Source organism: Elephas maximus, chromosome 24 (assembly GCF_024166365.1).
Source record: "Elephas maximus indicus isolate mEleMax1 chromosome 24, mEleMax1 primary haplotype, whole genome shotgun sequence".
Lineage (NCBI taxonomy): Eukaryota > Metazoa > Chordata > Mammalia > Proboscidea > Elephantidae > Elephas > Elephas maximus.
The window spans coordinates 5,636,219-5,659,129 of record NC_064842.1 but is presented as its reverse complement, the minus strand read 5'-3'; the positions used below and the strand labels follow the sequence as shown (position 1 = coordinate 5,659,129).

At 37.3% G+C, this 22,911-nt stretch overlaps 1 protein-coding gene across 17 annotated transcripts in view; it reads left to right on the top strand.

The window, feature by feature from the left end:
* Positions 1-22,911, top strand: part of ESRRG (estrogen related receptor gamma) — a 724,179-nt gene that overhangs the window by 623,500 nt on the left and 77,768 nt on the right. The window lies entirely within an intron of this gene.

Below are 22,911 nucleotides of genomic sequence, written 5' to 3'. Positions count from 1 at the left end.
GCGGTGCTTTGTCTAATTGATTTCCTCTTTTCTGTAGTGTTGAATTGTGGACAGTCGCTTGTACGTAGGGAAAGCAGCCATGTGGTGCCAATGACAGGAGTGCTGGTGCAATCCACAAACCTTGTGAAAGATTGAGTCTGCCTTAGTTTCCTCATTTTTAAAAGAGGAAACATAGAAATACCTATCTCATAGAGTGCATATAAGAAACCAGAGTAGACAGACTAGGTGAAATGCTTCATAAACCAAAACGCAGTACATAAATTTCATTAAAATTTACGGCAGGTTGTTACCAAGATACTAGTTATTATTGTTGTTAGTTGCCGGCAAGCTTACTCTGGTTCATGGTGACCCCATGTAGGACACAACAAAACATTGCCCAGCCCTGTGCCATCTTCTCAGTTGTTGGTATGCTTGAGTCCTTTGGTGGAGCCACTGAATTTTAAGTACCTTCCAATCTAGGGGGCTCATCTACTGGCACAGTATCAGTCAATATTCTGTTATGATCCATAGAGCTTCCCTTGTCTAATTTTGAGAAGTAGATTGCCAGGCCTCTCTTCCTAGTCTGTTGTAGTCTGGAAGCTCCACTGAAACCTGTCCAACATATGGGTGACCCTGCTGGTATTTGAAATACCAGTGGCATAGCTTCCAGTGTCATAACAACATGCAGGCCACCATGGTACCACAAACTGGCAGACGAGTGCCAGTAACATGGCAGTACCCTCCTGAAATGGCACTAACTTCAGTGTCATTAAAATAGACTTAAAATACAAGATGTGGAAAAAGAAAATCAAGATGTGTTGGAGGATCAGTGGCCATTTTGGTAACATTGTTTCCAGGTAACACTGACCTTTTTTATTCTGGGGGAAAAGAGAGATGTGGAAAAAGGAGAGAATAAATGACGGGAGAGAGGGTAGGCTATATTGAAGGAAGAAAGTGAAAACAAGAACATTCAGGAGATAACTGGAAATTCTCCACTGACACAAAATACGGGTTTTTAATTAAATTTATGTTATTCCTTTGACTTTCATGACTTTTACAATTTTGAAAATTAAAAAAAAAAAAGAGACAACAACTTGTTGTTGAGTCGATCCTGACACATGGCGACCCCATGTATTATGGAGTAGAACTACACCATAGGGTTTTCTTGGCTCTAATCTTAATGGAAGCAGATTGCCAGGCCTTTCTTCTCTGGGGCCAGTGGATGGATTCTAACCACCAACGTCTAGGTTAGTATTTGAGTGCAAACCATTTGTGCCACCTATGTGGAGGACACACCTAGTAGAGTGTGATTGAATTGGGTCGGTCTGTTCCCTCATGATCAGATTCAGGCTATACCTCTTTGACAGGAATATCACACACGTGATGGTCTCATTGTGTCATAATCAACAGCACATGATTTCCCTTTATCTTGTAACTGATGACATTATCCTGGATCGCTCAATTACGAAAGCATCCGCCATATTTCTCTACTATAAAGGTACCCTCTTCTCTATCATCAGTGATAAGTATTTTGTGGGGTGATTATTTGATACTGTGTAAATACCCTGTTCCTCATTTCACAATTAATTTTTTCAATCATTTGTTTATGCCAGTATGGAGCCATGGATTCTTATTTTATTCAATGAATTGTTAATTCATTCTAACGCTGTCTATGTTGATGCTCAAATTGTCCCAGGTTTATCCAGTGAAAACACTTTCATTTGGCTTCTTGTGACTTATTGGCAAGTCCCTATTATTCTGGGATTGTTTTCTTGCTCTCGGGTACAATCAGATGATTTAGGTCCATCTTGTACTTTCCCTGCCACAGCCCTAGAACCAGCCATTACTCCAAGGAGCCTTGGCTCTTTGTGGTATAGAACGGTATTAAGAAACACAATCTAGATTCTAGGTATGCTTATTGCTATTGAATTTTTGTTGTTGCTGTCTGATTGCATAAATGGAACATCACTGTACCACAGAGTGGTCGTCAGGTGTCAGTGAAACTTAAGCTTTAAAAGGTCACCTATCAATGAAGGTTAAGCTTTAGAAGGAAACAGTAGAAGGATTCTAAGTTATCCCATCCTTCAGATATTGTATATAAGTCTAATTTGACACTACCTTGTTGCTTACTCTGTATTCTTTTCTGTAAAAAGAGGTTAGGTTTATAGTTTTTGTGTTACTCTTCCATATTCTTCAAGGAGGAGCCAGACAATTCTGTATATATTTACAGATTTGAAATCACAGAATTGTACCAAATTTTCTGCCCTCTGGTTTCATTTTTTTTTTTTTTTCAAAAAATCTGTAGCTACATCTTTAGCCCAGAAATCACATGGATGTTCTTTGTAAGTAAAACATAATTTGACAGGGTGTAGGATTTTCTTGGGCTTCATGTTTCCTGAATTCCAGATAGAGAACAAGAAGACAGTTTGAACTTCTTTTAAAGTGTATCCAAAGTGTTTTGCCCATCGTATGTTTATTAATAAACCAGCATTCTTTAAGTTCATGACCTTTAGAGTACTTCAAAGTACTTGAGATTGGTATTGCTTATGAGGTTGGTTCTTTTTGGAATTTAACCCAAAATGACAAATATCAATATTAATCCAGTTTCATACCATGGATCCTACAAGTGTCAACAGCATGAAGCTTTGTGGTTTTTCTAGAAGATAATTAGGCTGCTGAAATTCTCTACAGCTTCATTGTGTATTGACACCTACTCCTTTGACTTGCATCTGTCCTTTTACAATTGTTAAAGAAAATACAAGGATATATTGCAACCCAAACACTAAATACCAAAAATCAAACCAGCTGCTGTCAGGTAGATCCTGACCCGTGATGACCCCGTTCATGCAGAGCAGAATCGCTTCACAGAGATTTCAAGTTTTTGGAAGTAGATCACCAGGCCTTTATTTGAGGCACCTCTGGGTAGGTTCAATCCACTAACCTTCTGGTTGGTAGTCAAGTACTTAATCCGTTTGCATCACCCAGAAACTCGAAACACTAAATATTACCTTTAAAAAACACATACGAAAAAATAGAGCAGTAAGATACTATAGAATATTTTTCTATCAATATGATCATTATAATGGAATTATACACTAGGTGTAGTGTTAATAGTGGTTATCTTTAGAAGGATTCTGGTTTAGATAATTGTTCTGTGATATTGAATATATTTTTATCCGGTTTGATTAAAAAACTTTTGAAGAATATGAATGTACATTATTTTCAATAATCAACTTTTTTATATCTTAGAGTAGTATTGTGTTAAGTCAAATGCTCTACCTTTTCCTCAGTTTTATTCTCTCCTTCTTTTTGCTAAGTTTGTATGAATCCCAGTTTTTGGTGGTTTCCCCTTCGTTGGTTGTATGATGCAATAGTCAGTTCTTCTTAAGCCGTTCTTTCTGGTTTCCTTCTCCCATCTTACTTATTATTTCTTCTCTTTGTGAATACTTCCTGAGATTGGTCCTTACCCTTCTATTCTGCTTTCTGAAAAACTCATCTGCACTTTAACTTTCAAGTATCTGAGTTGTGATTCCAGTTTACAACACCAGCCCTGTGCTCTTGCCTGAACTACAGTTTCAAATTTGATATATTTTCATGGGTCTCCCAATGTCATCTCAACTTCACAAGCGTAGAACTATATTTGTTTATCATTCTTCAGAGACTGGTCCCTCTTCTGATTCCCCCATCTTGGTCAGTAGCACCATTTTTTCTTCTTTAGAACTTAAATTTTGGCATTTTCTCCAACTCTGCCTTCTTTTTCTCCTTCTACATTGACAGCGTGAGTCTTAATGGTACATACTTCTTGTCTTTTAGATTTCTGTGTTTTATTTTGCTCTTATTGACTTCAAGTCCTCAGAGGAGGACCCAATACATACCCAGTACTGGCATGGGGGGGGATCAATAAATGAATTATCTGCTTCCCTCACTTTCTCTCTGTCTGTGTCTTTTATTCTCTCTCTCTCTTTCTTTGAATTTTGGAAAATGGAGGTAATCTGTATGATAGTATAAAGAGAACCTGGCATTAGAAAAACAAGTCTAGGATATTCATCACAAGTTGCTTAACTTCTCTGAGCTTATAAACTGGAGATAGTAATCCTGTACGTATACCACTGAGTTACTGTAAGAATTTAATGAAATGATATATGTGAAAACGCTTTGTAAACATTAACAATACACTTCAGTGTTATGACTTACTATATACCAAATTCTTTGAAATAGAGATGGTTAACATATTTGAAATATCAGGAACAGAAAAACATTAAGATTATGGGTATTCTATTTTTTTATGTATATATATATGGCAATACCAGGATTAATTCATAATAATAAATTTATTAATAGAAATGGTATGGATTGCCTTGGCTTTTTTTGTTTGTTGGTTTATTTAATGTAGTAGCTCTTCACTTCCAGGTCTTCATTTATCAGAAGGGTAATAGAAGAGCCAGTAGCCCAAGGGACAGAAGAGATAAGAGCAGTAGAATTTGCAAGTTTAGTAAACTCAAATACTACTAATTTCATATTCTACAATCCCTAGTAATCGATGAACATCTATAAAATTAAACCATTAGGTTGAAAATAAAGATGAAACCACAGGCATCATCTTTGCATTTATTGATCGTTGGTTCACAGTAATTGATGACTGACTGTTAGCCAGGGGACACAGATGTGACTGTGCCGTATCTATACAGAGATATTTGTACAATGTACCTACGATACATTTCCTATTAGTAATGTTGTTGCTTAAATGGGATCTCACTCTTCAGCGTTCATTGTCTAATGTTAAACTAGGATCCATGGTTTGACGTAACCTTTCTAAATAAAGAGTCATCCTTACGAAATGGACACACCTCGGCAATAACATACGGCTTGTATGAATGCTAATTGTCATGTACTATTTTCATATCAAGCACTGTATTTCACCTGCAGGGTATCTCTGCTTAGAAAAGGTTTATTATTAAAAGGGAAAAACTATACGTGTATTTTGCTCCATAATGGTTTCCTCGCAGATTCTTTTTCTTTTGTTCTTTTCCAAGTAATTTTATTTGAACTGTGAATATTTTTGAAACTATAAACAGAAATGCTTTTTTTTAAGAGGGGAAGGGAGGCAAGACTTCTTTATGACAACAATTATTGTCCTTATTTTTTTATTTATTCATTTTTGGGTTAATTTAGTCTGGCTAAAATTACATACATATTCATGTTTCTTATTAAGAACAAAGCTTTACTCTTGGTTATTTTCCATAAATTTGTCCTCATAAACAATTTGATAGACACCTACTTTAACTGTTAGAATGAAAGTTCACACTGAACCGATGGAACCCGGCTTCAGATCTATAATTCATTAACTCTTTCCCCAAAGGTCCAAATGTTTTTTTATCAGATTACAATAAAATTGCTACAGCTTTCTTTTAAATTTCAGAGTGGGCACATATTATAATCAAGGTATAGATCGTCTAACTATTACCAAGTGCGCTAGGGTTTTTGAATGTGATTTCGTTTTAGTCCAAAGCATTAAATAGAAATAATATTATGGATTGTGACACAGCGAGTTACACTTTTTCAAAACGGATTTTCTTGCTCAAAATTCCAGGGAATGTATTTCTAAATTTTTACATTAAATGTCTGATTGTTTAGCCTCCATTGTCAGTTTATCAGCTAAACATGAGATTCTTAATACCTATTTCATACCGAAGTATCAGTTATGTGATGATTAATTAAACTCTCACTAATCGTGCAAGTATTGATTGCACAATAGATGCAGACGTTGCAAGCAGTATAAAATATCTCAAGTATTGTGAAGATGCTAATAAACGAAGGTTCTGGAAGCCCAGTAGTTACTTAGGTTAACAGCTTCCTTAAACAAGTAGAAGTTTACGTAAGGAGAGTTCTCTGTTATTTCACTTAGTTGTTGTATAATTATTATATATGATGTTTGTGAAATAATTAACACACTGCTGTAATGGCTAGAATTAATGCACTTTTTTCCTTTTGTCATAAATTTGCTTTAGGTTTGATTTAAAGAAAACACTATTGTTTTTCAATGCAGTTGTTTTCCCTGCAGTAAAGCTTTATTTAGAAACCCTTATTTTTCAAATATTTTAAGAATAATTTTATTGTAGATTCTTGGAAAGACTACACTAAAGTTTGTTTTGGGTTTTGATACCAGATTCATCGCGTAATAAGGAAGCTGAACACCAGGTAGCTTCAGAAACCAAGATTATGCCTTACAGGAAAGTGGAAAAGTTATAAAGATTTGCATTTTAATTTAAGGAATCATTTTTCTGTTTATTGTTGGGTGTATTTCCATTTCGCAATATAAAAAGTGCTAGATTGTTGCTTTACTGAAGTTTCTTTAAAAAATTTAAAAGAACTTTTTAAATATAAAAGTTTTATTTTTATGTATTTTTCATTGGCATTCAGTTGTTGGAATTGATGAAATTTATATAATTGATCCTGTATTTCCAGTCATGTTGTATTATTCAATAGAATTTAAAAATAACTCATAAATGTTCACAAATATCTATTCTGGCATTGTGTAAAATAAATAACATCCTGCTTTTGAAGGTTTGTTTTTTTTCCTCAAAGATGTTAGATCAGGTTAACTGCCCCTTATTTATTCAGTGAGTATTTAAGGTTTATTTACTCCCGTCTTCTATAGTTAAACTCTTTGATTTTGAGGGAAATTTTAAGATTATGTATTCTAAATTTATATCTCTCAACTTTGTTATCTTAAATGGGCAAGATATGTTTCAAATTTAGAAAATGGTACCATGTTTGTTACGTTCCCACACTGAAGACTTTTACATGAAGGTTCATAACACATTGGCAGTTTACTAACTGTGGCTTAATAGAAATCTCCAGAGTTTGTGCTGTGGTCTTTATTTTCTCATGTTTCTTTAAACTTTCCTCATCCTAGAAAAAGAAGATCTTAATCAGCACCAGGGACACATAAAAATACCAAACAGCCTTTCCTGTAGATCATTTCCCTACCTCATCTGACGTTTAACCTTATCTTAATTTGAGGCCGAACATGTGTTAACAAATGAACAAACTCTCATTTTATTTAGAATTTAATAGCTAAAATACTTCAGTTATTTTTATTCTTGCTAACAGTGAGCTTTTACTAAATATTTTTGGTAAGACATTTTAACTCATATCAGTATTGGGCACATAACTAATCTTAAACCTGGTCAGTTATATGCTCAACACCATTCTTCTGTCACACCCTCAACAGTCTATCATCCCGTGGTGGGATGTGTAGGGAATTACAAAGTCGAGGTCAGTTTTCCCCATCTGTAACACTAGGTTAATAGTAACTTGCTTATTTTCCTTAATTTTTTAAGAAGTAAATAAAATACATATGGACGTGATGTGAAAAATCTAAGATAGACCAGTTTTTTCTTTGCTGGGAAATTATTTGAAATCTTTAAAAATAATCTGAATACAGGCTATGCAAGGTATGCTTAGAAGAGTTTATTTATGTATTTATATTTTTTTCCCATTTTATAACTTGTAAGTCTTTTAAAAACTGAAGTTACATTGGTTTACAAAAAAGATAATTTATTTTAGAACTATCCAATTGAATGTGTACATATAGAGAGAGAGAGATGCCCTAGGTTGTGCAAATAGTTAACGGGATCAACTGCCAACTGAAAGATTGGAGGTTTGAGTTCAACCAGAGACACCATGGAAGAAAGGCCTGGTGACCTGTTTCTGAAAGATCAGCCGTTGAAAACCCTGTGGAGCACAGTTCCACTTTGAAACACATTGGGTTGCCATGAGCTGTAGTTGACTTGACAGCAAATGGTATGTATGCGTGTGTGTATATAATGTAACATATATGATATATAATGCATATTTATATACATTGGTTTATATAGTAATATATGTAATGTAATATATAATATAAAATAATATATAATGGTTTATTATATGTATTTTATTACATATTTGTATATACACACTTATTACATTGCTTATATATATATGTATATATGTAATGTAATAAATATATATGTAGTTAGAATGGTTGGCCAGGTGAGGAAGAGAAGAGGAATGAGGAGAAGACAGCTTTTCCGTGTTTCCCGCAAGGAAAGCACATGGACTCTTGGCTGTGCTGTCCGCCTTAGGACATGCTTTGATGCATGGGTAAACCAAGAGGTATGATTCTCTGAAATGTTTCTTTGAAATCTAAGCATTGCACTTTTTTCCAGCCTCTAAATATTGTGATGGAAACGTTATTATGACATTTAAGTATGTTCCTGGGCTGCTTTGGAGGCCCAGCCATGGGTCACTTGGGTTCAGTTTTCATGGTCTTTCAATTCCCTGGCCAGTGCGGACTCTGTGGAGACGGCAGTCCTGAAGCCCCTGCAGATGGAGGGGTGACTCATACTCCCCAGTAGCAACCCTCTTGACTGATTAGGGCATTGTGATGACAATTTCCAAGGGGACTCCTGTCTAGCTCCCTTGATGGCAGCAGAGATGACAGGCTTTAAAAAGTGAGTTCCTAAAATATGTACAATTGGAAGAAACCAATAGTGCTGTGTCAGAGGCACGAGTTGCTGGAGTGGTTTGGGATTAGTAATAGGAATGATAGGGTAGATGACTCTTTATTTCAGCAGGTCTACGCATTGGCTTTCATCTGTTGCTAATAAGTTTCTATTTTTACTAATCCTGGCTGGAGAGAGAGTGATTTCTGTTGGTCTAGCACCTGTCCATAACTGTCAGGGCCTGCTAAAGGCTCATGTTTTTTACCTTTGGAAATATATTATTTGGCATCTGGTTAAGTTCTTTGTAATGTGCTTCAATTTCCTGTAAAAGTAATAGACAAGTGATTTTTACCACTTTCTTTCAAACTTCTAGGTTTTTTTTTTTTAATCATTGAAGAGTCTTTTAAAATTAAATTTCTTTTTTTTTTCCTTCCACTTTTCTTCTCTAGCAACATCTTCTGGTCCTTTTTACTCTGGGCTTTACTAACTCACACTTCTGCCTTCTGGCGTAGTGGTTAAGTGGTTTTTTTTTTTTTTACTAACTCAAGAGGAAGTATCCTTAAAAACTAACCCCTCCCAGAAGCACTCGCCATCCTCTGTGGCTTTAAAGACCCTGTTTTCCATATAATGCAAGGAGTTGGCGGGGAAAGAGTCCCTGCCCACGGAAGAGAAATTCTCTGTTGGCTGATTCCCACCCATGATTAATTTGGTGTGGTTTTAGTGACAAGCGAGACACATCAATCACATTTCAGGAATTGATTTCGGCTTCAACAGATTTCAGGGCACAGAAGGATGTTTCTCGAAAAAATGAAAACATTTAGTAAATGAAATGCGTGAAACTAAAGAAAGCCTTTGCTGTCATTTACTGTAAATACCAGCGGAGACCCGAGCCCAACAAGAGATTCTTTAAGAGGACTTAGACCCAAACACATCAGCATTCTTAACTGACAGACGCTGTTTCTAGGCTTGGATGATTAACATTTAACTCTCGTTTGAAATGATTTCTAATAAAAACACACTTTTATGCCTGAACCCTACTACATAGCATTTTAAATTTTGAAAGTTGGGTTATAACCTATAGAACAACTCAAGCAGTTAGGTTATTTAATGCATGCTGACATGCGAGGGCCTAGATAAAATAAAGGAATAATTTCTAAAGAGCTACCAACTTGCAGTCAGTTTATCCTGCAAAATATCAAACGTGGCTTCTCTCAGGGACCATGTAATAGCTGGGCCCTATGTAAGTTTATAGACCAAAAGCTACAAACCGTCAGCCTGAGAGGCACACAATTAGCCAAAAAGTTGTGTGAAACTTTAAACATCTGGAGATTTTATAAAATAATGATCCAGATTGCTGGCTTCTTTTGGAAGTGGTGACTTTGAAAATCCAAGACTTACGTTCTGGAATACCTAATCCATTCTCACAGCAATAGCTAGGGGGCACTGAGCAGAGATTTTGTCCTTTTGTGGGGCAAATTCCGTCTGTGTCACTACAGTTTAGACCCCTCATTTTTTTTTTCTGAACAGGTAGTGCATTTCTTCCTTCATGCGGCTAGCCCCTGTGGTCCCTGAGTTTTCAACTCTTGATGTAAACATTAACATAAATGCACATAATTGTGGGCTCACTTTGGAAGGAAAATGTTTGCTAACAATTAATTTTCACAGAATTTTTTTACCAGGTCAAGTCATTATCAGGAAGGTAAAGAAATTGGATAATGTCTTATCAGTTTACAATTGTGTGTTCGTATTTGTAACTTTTGCAAGAAAGGTTGACTGTAGGTGTTGAGATACTCACCATCATGGTGTATTTACTGTAATCTGGTCATATTTAGCCGAATACCTTTTTATTTTTTGAAATTCGGTTAAATAACTGAAGAGCCAATGGTTAGCTTTCAAAATATCTGTTATGAGGTCATGTTCTCTTCTCCTTTGCTTAATCTAGTTTCTATGTTGTAAAATGCAAACAAATCTGAAGCTGTTTATGATTTTCCATACTTTATTCTCCACGGCGACGCGCAACAGGCATTGATCTTCTCCTAATGCAGTAATGAGCTAGAAGCATTTTTCAAACACGGGCACTTTATTTGCTCTATTATCATCAAGAACAAAAGGAAATGCATTTGGCCAAGGTCAGTGTGATGGGAACACGAAGACCTGTGCCAGAAAGCCTTCTGCTCTTCTGGCCCATTAATGCGATCCATTTGGCTCCAGTTCTTCCTGATTTAAGACATGAAGTATGTAGATGCTTCCAACTGCCAAGGCAGTTGTTGGACTCTGAATCTGTGGGTCAATTCCATCTTTTTAAGTACACCATTTCATTCATAGAATCTAAGAGCTGGAAGAGAGCTTAACACGTGATCAAGCTCATTCATCTGCTTCCAGGCAAGGGAGCAATAAAAATGTCTCAGAAAGCGAATGGTTTTCTTCATTTGTCAAACTTCCCAAGTGTAGAGGCCTATGGTCATTCTTGCTTAATACTGAATATCTAAATATAACTCTCATTAGTAAATTCTTCTTAATATCTAACTGAGATTTCCCCAGGATATCATACAATGCTTCCTCTTACATTGTCCAAGATGAATATTGAAGAGTTAAATTCTGAGGTTCTACCTTTTCAGCAACTCCTTTTTTTTTCCCCAATACCTTCTGCTTTTTATTGGTGTCTTCAAGTCTTCTATTTCTTTCCAAAGTTACAATATGCTAGTGCAATAAGAAAAAAATGACAAACAAGAACTACTCAGAAAACTGACCAGAGATACATATATTTATGTGTGTACTTTCCAGGTTCAGAAGGACCAAAAGAAAGACAAACAAACAAAAACACCCTCATTGGTATATGGCTACAACATATATTGTAACTTTATTTATTTATTCATTTACACACATTTTTGTGACGAGCTTGTCATGTATAGTGCATATGCAATGATAAGTGACATACAATTAAATGCTTACCAAAATCGTTTGGACACATATGTTTGGCCGTTCGAGACTTTTTCAATTAATGTATCATTTCTCACCATGCCCTCAACCCTCAATTTTTTTTGTGTGTGTGGAATTAGGCTGAGAATGCATAATAAATAAAATCTCTTGAAGTTTGAGTTTAGGCCAGGCTGTGTTTCAAAAAATATATTGGTTTTGTTAGGTGCTGTTGAGTTAATTTCCACTCATAGCAACCCCATGTGACAGAGTAGAACTGCCCCTATCAGGTTTCCTAGGCTGTAATCTTTATGGGAGCAGATTGCCAGGCCTTTCTCCCACGGAGCCACTGGGTGGTTTAGAACCGCCAACCTTTCAGTTAGCAGGCTTAACCGTGCTGCAAGTTGACAGGAAATACCAAGATATTATGGTTTGGGAAACTGCAAGGAGATTTCCATGGAAAGTTCTACATCCTCCTATGTGAGGTACTGACAGTTGTAGTCTTCACCGCAACTTCTCCTCCCAAGCTTTCTCATGACAGTCTTTTCCTGGCCACCTTGACATCTAAGGATCCCTCTTAGTGTTGTGGACAGTTTTGAGCATCCTTGTAGCCACCTTGCCACCTAACCCCTCCTGAAACAACTATACACAAGGAAGTCTATCAGGAACTCCTTGACCTGATACAAGTACAGGATACTTGTTGTTAGGTGCCGTCGAGTCAGTTCTGACTCATAGTGACCCTATGCACAACAGAACGAAACACTGCCTGGTCCTGCGCCATCCTTACAATCATCGTTATGCTTGAGCCCATTGTTGCAGCCACTGTGTCAATCCACCTCATTGAGGGCCTTCCTCTTTTCTGCTGACCCTGTACTCTGCCAAGCATGAGGTCCTTCTCCAGGGACTCATCCCTCCTGAAAACATGTCCAAAGTATGTAAGACGCAGTCTCACCATCCTTGCCTCTAAGGAACATTCTGGCTGCACTTGTTCCAAGACAGATTTCTTCATTCTTTCGGCAGTCCATGGTATATTCAATATTCTTCGCCAACACCACAATTCAAAAGTGTCAACTCTTCTTCGGTCTTCCTTATTCACTGTCCAGCTTTCACATGCATCTGATGTGATTGAAAATACCATGGCTTGGCTCAGGCACACCTTAGTCTTCAGGGTGACACCTTTGCTCTTCAACACTTTAAAGAGGTCCTTTGCAGCAGATTTGCCCAATGCAATGTGTCTTTTGTTTTCTTGACTGCTGCTTCCATGGCTGATGATTGTGGATGCAAGTAAAATGAAATCCTTGACAACTTCAATCTTTTCTCCATTTATCATGATGTTGCTTATTGGTTCAGTTGCGAGGATTTTTTTTTTTTGCTTTTTCACACTAAGGTGTAATCCATACTGAAGGCTGTGGTCTTTGATCTTCATTAGTAAGTGCTTCAAGTCCTCTTCAGTTTCAGCAAGCAAGGTGTGTCATCTTCATATCTCAGGTTGTTAACAAGTCTTCCTCCAATCCTCAGAGTATATACTTTGCTAATTGTTAATTTCCTTGACCTTAAATTTTGATATGTTTAGATCTACTGATGGATAATGCTTCTCCCCAAATCTTTAACATTATACATCAAGTAAGCATGAGTCTAGAGTGGCTCCTTATAAAGACCTAGCTACTCAGAGGAGTAAAATAAAAATATCATTGAACATTTGGCTTGAAAACCAGCTATAGAAAATAATGCTTTTCATATGCATATTGTCTGCATCAAAGCAAACTGAATTTACAGTCATCTTTTTGAAACCAGGTGGTAGAGAAATTCTGAAAATAGTCACAAGATCAGAGGATTGTAAATGGAAAGTCATCGTTCAGGAAACATTACTTATTTAGTGTGTCTGTCATTGAAAGTCTTTTAATGTTTGTCTTTACTTAGTTTTAGTGACTGTATAATTTATGTATAAGCGCATTTTTATTTTCACCACTATTCTTGATTCTCCTACCTCAGTTTTTCTCATGAGGTCTTAAATTCCTCAGTAGTCTATTTGTCAACTTTGGGGAAGGAAAGGTGTATGTAAGTGGCTTCAAATTGTGTCCACAGTGGCTTTGTGCTATTGTGATCATCTCAGGACTCACGGTAATTAGGACTGTTCTTCGAGTCTTCTGTCCTTGCGTTCCCCACTTCTAAATTTCTGCAAAGCGTATGGCTCTCTCCTCTTCAAAAAAAATGTTTTTTTTTCCATTAACTTTCCCCACAACTCTTTAGCAGCATATTTGGCAGATGGATGGGGGTTAGTGATGGCATATAGAATTGGTTGATAAGGGGATGGAAGCATTGCATTTACTTCATATCAGACCCTGAATCAACCCATTTAGGTATCCCTCTAACTCCTTTTTAGGTTCCTTTATTATTTTTCGTTTATGTTCACTGAAGATTTCAATCGGATCGGTACATTCCACTGCGTTCCTCTATATTGAATGAAGCGAATTGACTGTGGCCCTCAAACCAGCAACTTGAACACCAGCTTGTTTGATTTCATATCTAATTCCTTTTTACAGGGCATTGGGTTTTGCGTATATAATATTCGTGCTCATCTTTATACAAAGCATCCCCGTAGAGTGGTGTGCATTGTTTTACTATTTCTATGTTAAACAGATTGCTGTCGGTGTCACAGGAAGTGAGTGTCACAAGAAATAGGCAATAAGTGTCACAATGTCAGCAGAATATCTCTGACTTGTATGAGAGTCAGGCATGTATACGGTAATTTTATATTAACATTTAATCTCTATTGAACTTCATTTTTCCTCTTTGTAATATGCTAGTGCGATAAGAAAAACATGACAAACGGATTACTGAACTGACAAGAGAGTAATATCTTTTTCTCTGTACATCCTAGGTTGAGAAATATCAAACAAACAAACAAAAAACCCTGATTAGTACATGGCTACAAAGCATGTTGTTAACTAATTTATTTATTCACTTAGTATTTCTATATGCTTGAGTGTGCTGGGTATAATTCTCTTCACACTTGATCCGGAAATGTATATTAAGTTCTTTGTTTTGAACCTCACCTTTGCCAAATTTACTTTATTTTGAATCTCAACTTTGCCAAATCATGATTATCACCAGAGAAATATTACAAAATGTCATTTGTTTGGTACGTTATTTTTGGCTCTCAGAATTTCTGCTTGAGCCTGGTGAGCTACTAAAAAAATTAGCCAGAACATCAGATTTTCTTCTGCGAGATCCATGACAAGCTTTTCTTTTGAGCTTAATTTGCTCATAGGTCGCCTGTGTGAAGACTCAGTGGCCCCTTTCTCTGCCACATTTTCCCTATTTTTCTTTCTTACCTATATTCTCCTTGAAAAGGAACGAATTGACTGTGGCAGTCAAACCAGCAACTTGAAAACAAGCTTGTTAGATTTCATATTTAATTCATTTTCACAGGGCACTGAATTTTGCATAAATAATATCTGTGCTTTTGTTTACACAGAGCAGCCCCACGGGGTGCAGTGCATTGTTATACTATTATTACTGTGTTAAACTTACTGCCGCCAGTGTCACGTTTAATTGTGAATTAGTAGAATTGCTTCCTGATGTTGATATCCAACCACATTTCACATCTTCATCCACTAATTCGTAACTTCGTTCACATGAGAAAACAATTTAGAAAAGCATGAGAGGAAGAGTAGCCAGGACGAAATAGAACAAGACAAAATGTGGGTTAGGTAGGCAGGGGCCACAGTAAATGCCCTTTCAATAGTTTATGAAAAATTTAACAGGCAGCAGAAGGAAAGGGCAGGTTTTCTTTTTTTCTTTAAAGGCAGTTCCTATGTTTACCAAATGAAGGCCAAGTGTTTTCTGGCCTCTCTCCCTTTCTGACATCCAGCAAAGTAAGAAATAGTGCCTTGTGAATCGGAGATTTCCTTTAATTACATTGGGGAAGTGATAATGGCAGGCATTGCATGTTTAATGTAACGTTCTGGATGGCCCTCTTTTTTTCTTTTTTACCTTCACAGCCACCTCATCTTGAGCAGAAATAAAAGGTTCAAGGCTTGTCAGCATCAGTTTATAGATAACTGTTTAAAAATAATGAGATATTGGGTATTGTAAGGCTCAGGGCTGTCCTGCCAGACTCATTTATTTCCATTCCCCTTTTGTCAGAATTGCAGACAGAAGACATTCAATTAAAACTTGTCACCTGTTGCAGATGACCTAATTTGTACTTGTATGTGTCATAGATTAGGGCTCCATGCTTCAAATGAGGTAACTTTACCTCTGGTGCAACAATTCTCTCGCTAAATATTTTGGTCATGGTTATGTTGAATTTCTATCAGTTAGATTTCAGCTCCAACCCAGATTACAGATTTATCACATGTGCCTCGGAACCGGCCAAGAGTAGTCAATCATATCTTTAAAAAAGAAGAAGAAGAAGGAACTTTGTTGGGTTATGTCCTAAGCACAGAAATTCACAAATGTATTTTATCTGCAACTTGAATCTGAAAGGGAGGGAAGCCTTTGCACTCCTGTTGCGGGCCTCATGTGTTTAACAGTCCAGATAGCTATCAGGAGACCCAAAGGAAGGATTCCCCCTTGCTAATTGTTGATTCATCTGTATAGCCAGGAGGCTTTAATGTGAGTCATGGTTTTTATCTCTTCTAGTGACTGTTTTTTTTTTTTTAGTGACTGAAGACTTAGTTTAAAAAAAGAAAAAAGTTTGCCTAATGGGTATGCATTTTCTCTCCCTGTGTGACTTTTCTCTTTTGTTCAGCAGATGTCACAGGGTTTCCACGTGCTACCCAGCCATCTCCCAAGTTCCCCAACTGTTGTCATGATCTTCCATCACAAGAGAATGTAACCCTTGGCCAGGGATGTCTCGTGGGAACGCCGCTGCCGAGGCCTCCCTGAGCCATAAAATCCAATGACAATGTCGCTCTGCCTCCAAGGCCCTGGCAAAATAGGCTTTGTCTGATTTACAGTGACAGATATAAGAGCCCTGGTGGCATAAACAGTTAAGCGTTCAGAAAGGTTGGTGGTTCAAACTCACACAGAGGCTCTGTGCAAGAAAGACCCGGTGATCTGCTTCCGTAAAGATTATGGCCAAGGAAATCCTATGGGGCACTTCTATGCAGTAACACATGGAGTTGCCTTGAGCTGGAATTGACTCGATGGCACGCAACAACAACATTAAGGAGGAACCACCTAAACCAAGACTTTTAGGACAGAGTAGAACTGCCCCATAAGGTTTCCAAGTAGTGCCCGGTGAATTCGAACTACTGACCTTTTGGTTAGCAGCTGTAGCTCTTAGCCACCAGGGTTTCCAAGGAGGAACCAGGAGTAAGGAAATGAATTGAATACCTCTGGCTCCCTGCCTCAGTAGAAATGCAGAGTATTTGAATCTTTTTATCATGTTTTGGTTTGAACATAACTATCATATTTTGAGGTATGGTCGCATAACTACAAACTGTCCTAGGTGAGAAAAATTTAATCTACCTATCACTTTTTTTTTTTTTTTTATCACTTAGTGCCAGAAACCCTGGTGGCATAGTGGTTAAGTGCTACGGCTGCGAACCAAAGGGTCGGCATTTCTAATCCACCAGGTGCTCCTTGGAAACTCTGTGGGGCAGTTCTACTCTGCCCTATAGGGTCGCTACGAGTCGGAATTGACTCGACAGCACTGGGTTCTGGGGTTATCACTTAGTGAGTAAAACAAACAAACAAAAAAAACACCAAACCTGTTGCCGTCCAGTCAATTCCGACTCATAGCGACCCTGTAGGACAGGGTAGAACTGCCCCATAGGGTTTCCAAGGAGCACCCGGTGGATTTGAACTGCTGACTTTTGGTTAGCAGCCGCTCTTAACCACTACGCAACCAGGGTTTCCACTTAGGAAATACAAAATTATCCCATTTTTCCTCATGGTCCGTTATCCTGCCAGCTTTGTCACAGATGCTCCATTTCATGTAGAGAAGATTGTTCACCTCAAAAATCAATGGCGTTGTAGCTACCTTTCCTTCCGCTTTTGAAGTACACCCCAAATGTCCTTTTCTGAAATAGAATTTGATGGCAGACAAGCAGTATAAATGTAGTGTTTAAGAATGTAGGTTTTCCAACCCCCAACTCTCATTCCTGGATCTCCCTCTTGCTCGTTCCAGTTTCTCATACTGTATCTATCTTCTCTGGTTTTTGGTATTTGTTTGCCTAAATCTATTTAATTGCTCTTAAAGTTATCACCTGATTTCACGTAACTGCACTCTGATCTTTCGATATGGTAATTCAGGATATTTAGACACAAAGCAAAGTATGTTCCACTAAAAGGTAATCAACTCTTAAAGTGGCCTGTAACTTTTAAAGGATGTTACATAGGAAACATGAAAAGTAATAACTGTCTCACAGGATTCCTATAAAGACTAAATGAGTTAATATATTTACAGCAGTTAACCTGTTGCGTGGCATATAATAAGCCCTCCATAACCGGTGGCTTCTAATACTGGCTGCTGTTTTAGATTATTCCAAGATACTTCATGTAGAAATTGATTTATTCAGTTAACAATGATGGTATTTCTTGGTAGGAGATATAGGTATGAGGAGTCAGAAAGGATTAAATCATGAGGCCATATTTAACAGTATTACAGTCTATTTTGAGAAGGGGCAGTAGAAGTTAGAGGTTAGTTTATTTTATTGCCTTAGGTACTCTTGAAAAATTTACTATGCTTAGATACTCCCTAGAGCATGTGTTTGAACATACAAGTAAATTTCACTCATCCCCTTACCAAGCAAGACTCCTATAAACACACACTTCTTTTGGTTAAACTGGTAGACTGTCAGGGTGTTGTCCTGGAGGAGAACCCCATCACAGAGGCTGCCGTTAAAATTCCTGCTGCTGTGTCTGATGCTGCTAACCTCCTTTGCTTCTATTCTTGCAGCTCCTCAAAAGGATTTTCTGTATCCTCTGTTTATGATGCTTCCCCTTAGAGAAATCTTAGGAGAATTCAAGGACACTGCTAGGTACCTCTGTTCCCGAAGGGAAGGAGGGAAGTTTTCTCACACAAAACAGAAGCTGCAGTATCAGGAGGTCACATAGTACTCCGGAGAGTGCCCCTCCTCCTTACCTGATTGTTTCAGAAGTTATTGTTTTCCATCGTTTCTCCAACACTCAGTTACGAGCATTGTTCAGTTACATTTATTTAACACAACTATCTATTTGCTATCTTTTATTATTTTTATTTTCACCTTTCTTAACTGTTCATGGGATACTTAAGTATTCCGTGGGTCTATGTAATTAATGTTTTTAGCAAATCTTTATTTGGGAACTGTCATAAATCTCTTTAATTTAGGAAAGTAGGCTAGGGTATCCTTGTGTAATTTTCTGAAGGGGAGATCTTTTATTACACTATGAAATGCTTTTGACTTTGTGCTTATTAAAAATGTGAAAAACACTTTTGACTTTGGACTATATAATATTATAAAAATTTGCATTTGAGCATAAAATATAGACTTAAAACTAGCTGACCTAAGAAGACCTTGTGCTGAGCTGTTTTACTGCTGTTGGTGTTTATTTGCCTCAAAGCTTATTTTTTTCCTCCTTGCCCTACTCTTGCTTTCCAATTTTGTAAATTCTGACAATGTATAAGATTTGTAATTCCCTGGTGGCTATGTAGGCACGCGCAGTATTTGAAATAAGAAGCAATGTGAAATGTTCTGTTAGGTAGGTAATGCCAACTATTAAAATCTTTTATTAAGAAAAAAAAAAAAGGTAATGGCAGTCTCCACATGAATAGAAAATCTATTTGCCTTAATTAACTTCGGATCCTGTCAGATATTAAACATTGTGGGTGTCTTATTTTCTGGGAGAAATCTGACTTTAAACTTTCTCAAAATTGGTTTACAAGTAAAGTCCAAACAGAAATTGTTTGTATTTAAGATTGTGAAAGTGTGAAGACATGAGCTGTGTCAACTTAAGTGGAAATATTTGGATTAGGTTGATGTTTGTTTATGGCAAATCTGGATTTCCAGGTTCCGATCGTAGTAAGTATTTGTTTCTCTTTTTCTAAAATAATTTGAGCCTTTTAAATTTACTAGGTTAATTGGGTAATTGTCAATTCTCTACTTAACTCTGTAGTGTGTACTTAACAGCTAAACTCGGGGAAAGCTTCTTCCTTCTTGAATAGAATTTGGATTAGGTCCTGTAGCTGTCCTAATATCATCACATATCCACATGATATTATTAGTGACAGAGATGAGCAGTAAATAGAATGGGATGCCAGATATTCCTATAAATCAGTTAGACATCAAATAGTGTCACTATTTGGCTTCTATCCTTGGAATTATCTTACCAGTCTATCATACCTCAAATCTGTTTACCTACGGAATTGAGGCAGAGTAGATTGTCAGACTCCATGGGGATAGATTTTCAATAAATGATCATGATGAAAAATACATCTCAGTAAAGTATTGCAGTGATATTTCAGTAAAATAACAGCATAATGATGACCATCTTATTTTTACTTATCATTTTAAGGTTTCTAAAATATTTTGATAACTTATTTGTATAATATCCAGGATATAATACTACTGGATCTTTACAACAAAACATCAAGGAGGATATTGTCTTTATGCCCATTTTATATTTAGAAAAAACAAATAAGTTTAAGGGATTCATCAAAGTTTACAGAGCTAATTAATGAAAGAGCCAGAAGGAGATTCAACCATTTTGAGCAAGTTTTTGGAGAGGAAGAGGTGAAAAAAAGATAAAACACGAAAAAAGGGGAAAGAAGTGGAAGTTACTAGACTTTGGTAAATATAACACAGTAAAACTAGAACACTGGAAATTAGATGAACAAAGGAAAAGAATTCAATGTAAGCACAAAGTATAGTGAAACTCCCCCCCTCGCCCCCATTGCCGTCAAGTTTCATAGTGACCCTATAGGACAGAGTAGAACCGCCTCATAGAGTTTCCAGTGACCGCATGGTGGATTCAAACTGCTGACCTTTTGGTTAGCAGCCATAGCAGTTAACCACTACTTAACCCTGTAGTGGTTAACCACCAGGGTTTCCATAGTGGAACTAGCGGGTAGGAAATACAACTGCCTTGTGACCCACCTGCAGGATTGTTTTCAGTGCAGAAGCAGCTGTATCTAACTTCCCTGGGTTTTGATATTTGTTTGCCTAAATTTTTTTAATTTAATTGCAGTAGGAGTTATTTCCTGATTTCATTTAAACTATACCCTGATGTTTCTGTACGACAATTTAGGATTTATTTAGATATATGTACAAATATATGTTTTTGTGTATCGCTAAAAGATAAGTAGCTGTAAGCTAGTATATATTAGGAAAGCATGAAAGTGTGTTTTCTTTTACCCCCTGGATGACTAATATTATCCCTAACCTTTGAATATACATAAATTCACCTTCAGGATTAACAGATTTCTCAAACTATTTCACGTAATTCAGATAACCAACAACTGACATGTTCCAGGCGATATTGATAAAAAAAAAAAAAATTTTTAAGCACTCCCCAAAAAGAGGACCCTTTCTTGAAATGGTTTGTGAAACATCCCATATGTTTTATGTCCCTATTAGAGTTCTACAGAGTCTGTTTGCATATGAAAAGCTCTGAGAAGCTGCTCAGTAAAATAATAATGAGCATGCTTTTAATTGAATCTGTTTTCTAAACAGCTTGAGAAATTTCAAGATATGTACAATGCATTGTTGTTGTTGTTTTTAGGTGCTGTCGAGTTGGTTCTGACTCACAGCGACCTTATGCACAGTGGAAGGAAACAATGCCCGGTCCTGCACCATCCTCACAGTCATTGCTATGTTTGAACCCGTGGTTGCAGCCACTGTGTCAATCCATTTCCTTGAGGATCTGCTTTTTTGCTGGCCTCCACTTTACCAAGCATAATGCCCTTCTCCAGGCTCTGGTCCCTCCTGATAACATGTCCGAAGTACACGAGACTAAGTCTTGCCATCCTCGCTTCTAAGGAGCATTCTGGCTGTACGTCTTCCAAGACAGATTTGTTTGTTCTTCTGGTAGTCCACAGTGATATTTAATATTCTTCATCAACACCATAATCCAAAGGCATCAATTCTTCTTTGATCTTCTTTACTCATTGCCCAGCTTTCACATGTATATGAGGCAATTGAAAATACCATGGCTTGGGTCAGGCACACTTTAGTCCTCAAAGTGACATCTTTGCTTTTTAACACTTCAGTGAGGTCTTTTGCAGCAGATTTGCCTAATGCAATGCATAGTTTGATTTCTTGACTGCAGCTTCCATGGGCATTGATTCTGGATCCAAGTAAAATGAAACCCTTGACAACTTCAATATTTTCTCCATTTATTATTATGATGTTGCTTATTGGTCCAATTGCACAGTGCATTACTTGGTTGAATTTATTCGTGTATAATGTTACACTGTTATCTCTATTAAGGAGCAACCTAATTCTACAAGTAGAGTCTCTCCCTGTCCCTACTACCAAGTAGTCTTTTCCTGATTTGTTAAGGACTACATGGTCCCGTCCTGAACTTTACAATTAGGGACTGGAAACCAGATTAGTAATAAGCCCAACCCCTCTGCTCCCTCACATAAATGAAGCATTTCTCCTTTTTAATGTTTTTCTTTCTTTTTTGCCTTTTCCCTTAATGTTTTAAGTCCACTGTCAGCAAAACCTCTTTGAATCTTGACCCAATGCACCATTATTTGGGACGAAGTTTTACCCCTGCCTGTCTCCTTTTGTCTACTTTCCGATTCAGCCTTTCACCTCTCCCTCATTAACATGCCATCCTTTGACATCCTAACCTTCTGCACCCTGTCTTCGGGAAGCTCCTTTTGCTTCGTCCTTTGACAGTGTAAACCAATGCGTGCCAAAACGTCAATAACATTGCCCTTCTGAAACATTGCCCTTCTGAGACATAGTGACTGCTTAATATGGAACACTCCTTTCGCCTGACAGGACTGAATTTTGTGTGGTGTAATTCCAGCAGCATGTTGGTGCCTCTCTACTTACACACCCTACAATTACATACCCCACGTGTCTGTCAGTTTGTGGTACTATGCTGGCTTGTGTGTAGCTCTGATGCTAGAAGTTATGCCACTGGTATTTCAAATAACAGCAGGGTCACCCATGGTGGACAGGTCTCAAGTGAGCTTCCAGACTAAGACAGACTCTGGCTGACAGCCTACTTCTGAAAAAATTAGCCAGCCAAAACCTAATGAATAGCAGTGGAACATTGTCTGATATCAATACCCATGGAAGCAGCAGTCCGGAAATCAGACGACATATTTCATTGAGCAGATCTGCTACAAAAGCTTCTTTAAAATACAAAAAAACAAAGATGTCACTTTAAGGACTAAAATGCGCCAAACCCAAGCCATGGTGTTTTCTATTGCCTCATATGCATGTGAAAGCTGGAAAATGACTAAGGAAGACCAAAGAAGAATTGACACCTTTGAATTATGGTGTTGGTGAAGAATATTGCATATACCATGGACTGCCAGAAGAACAAACAAATCTGTCTTGGAAGAAGTATAGCCAGAATG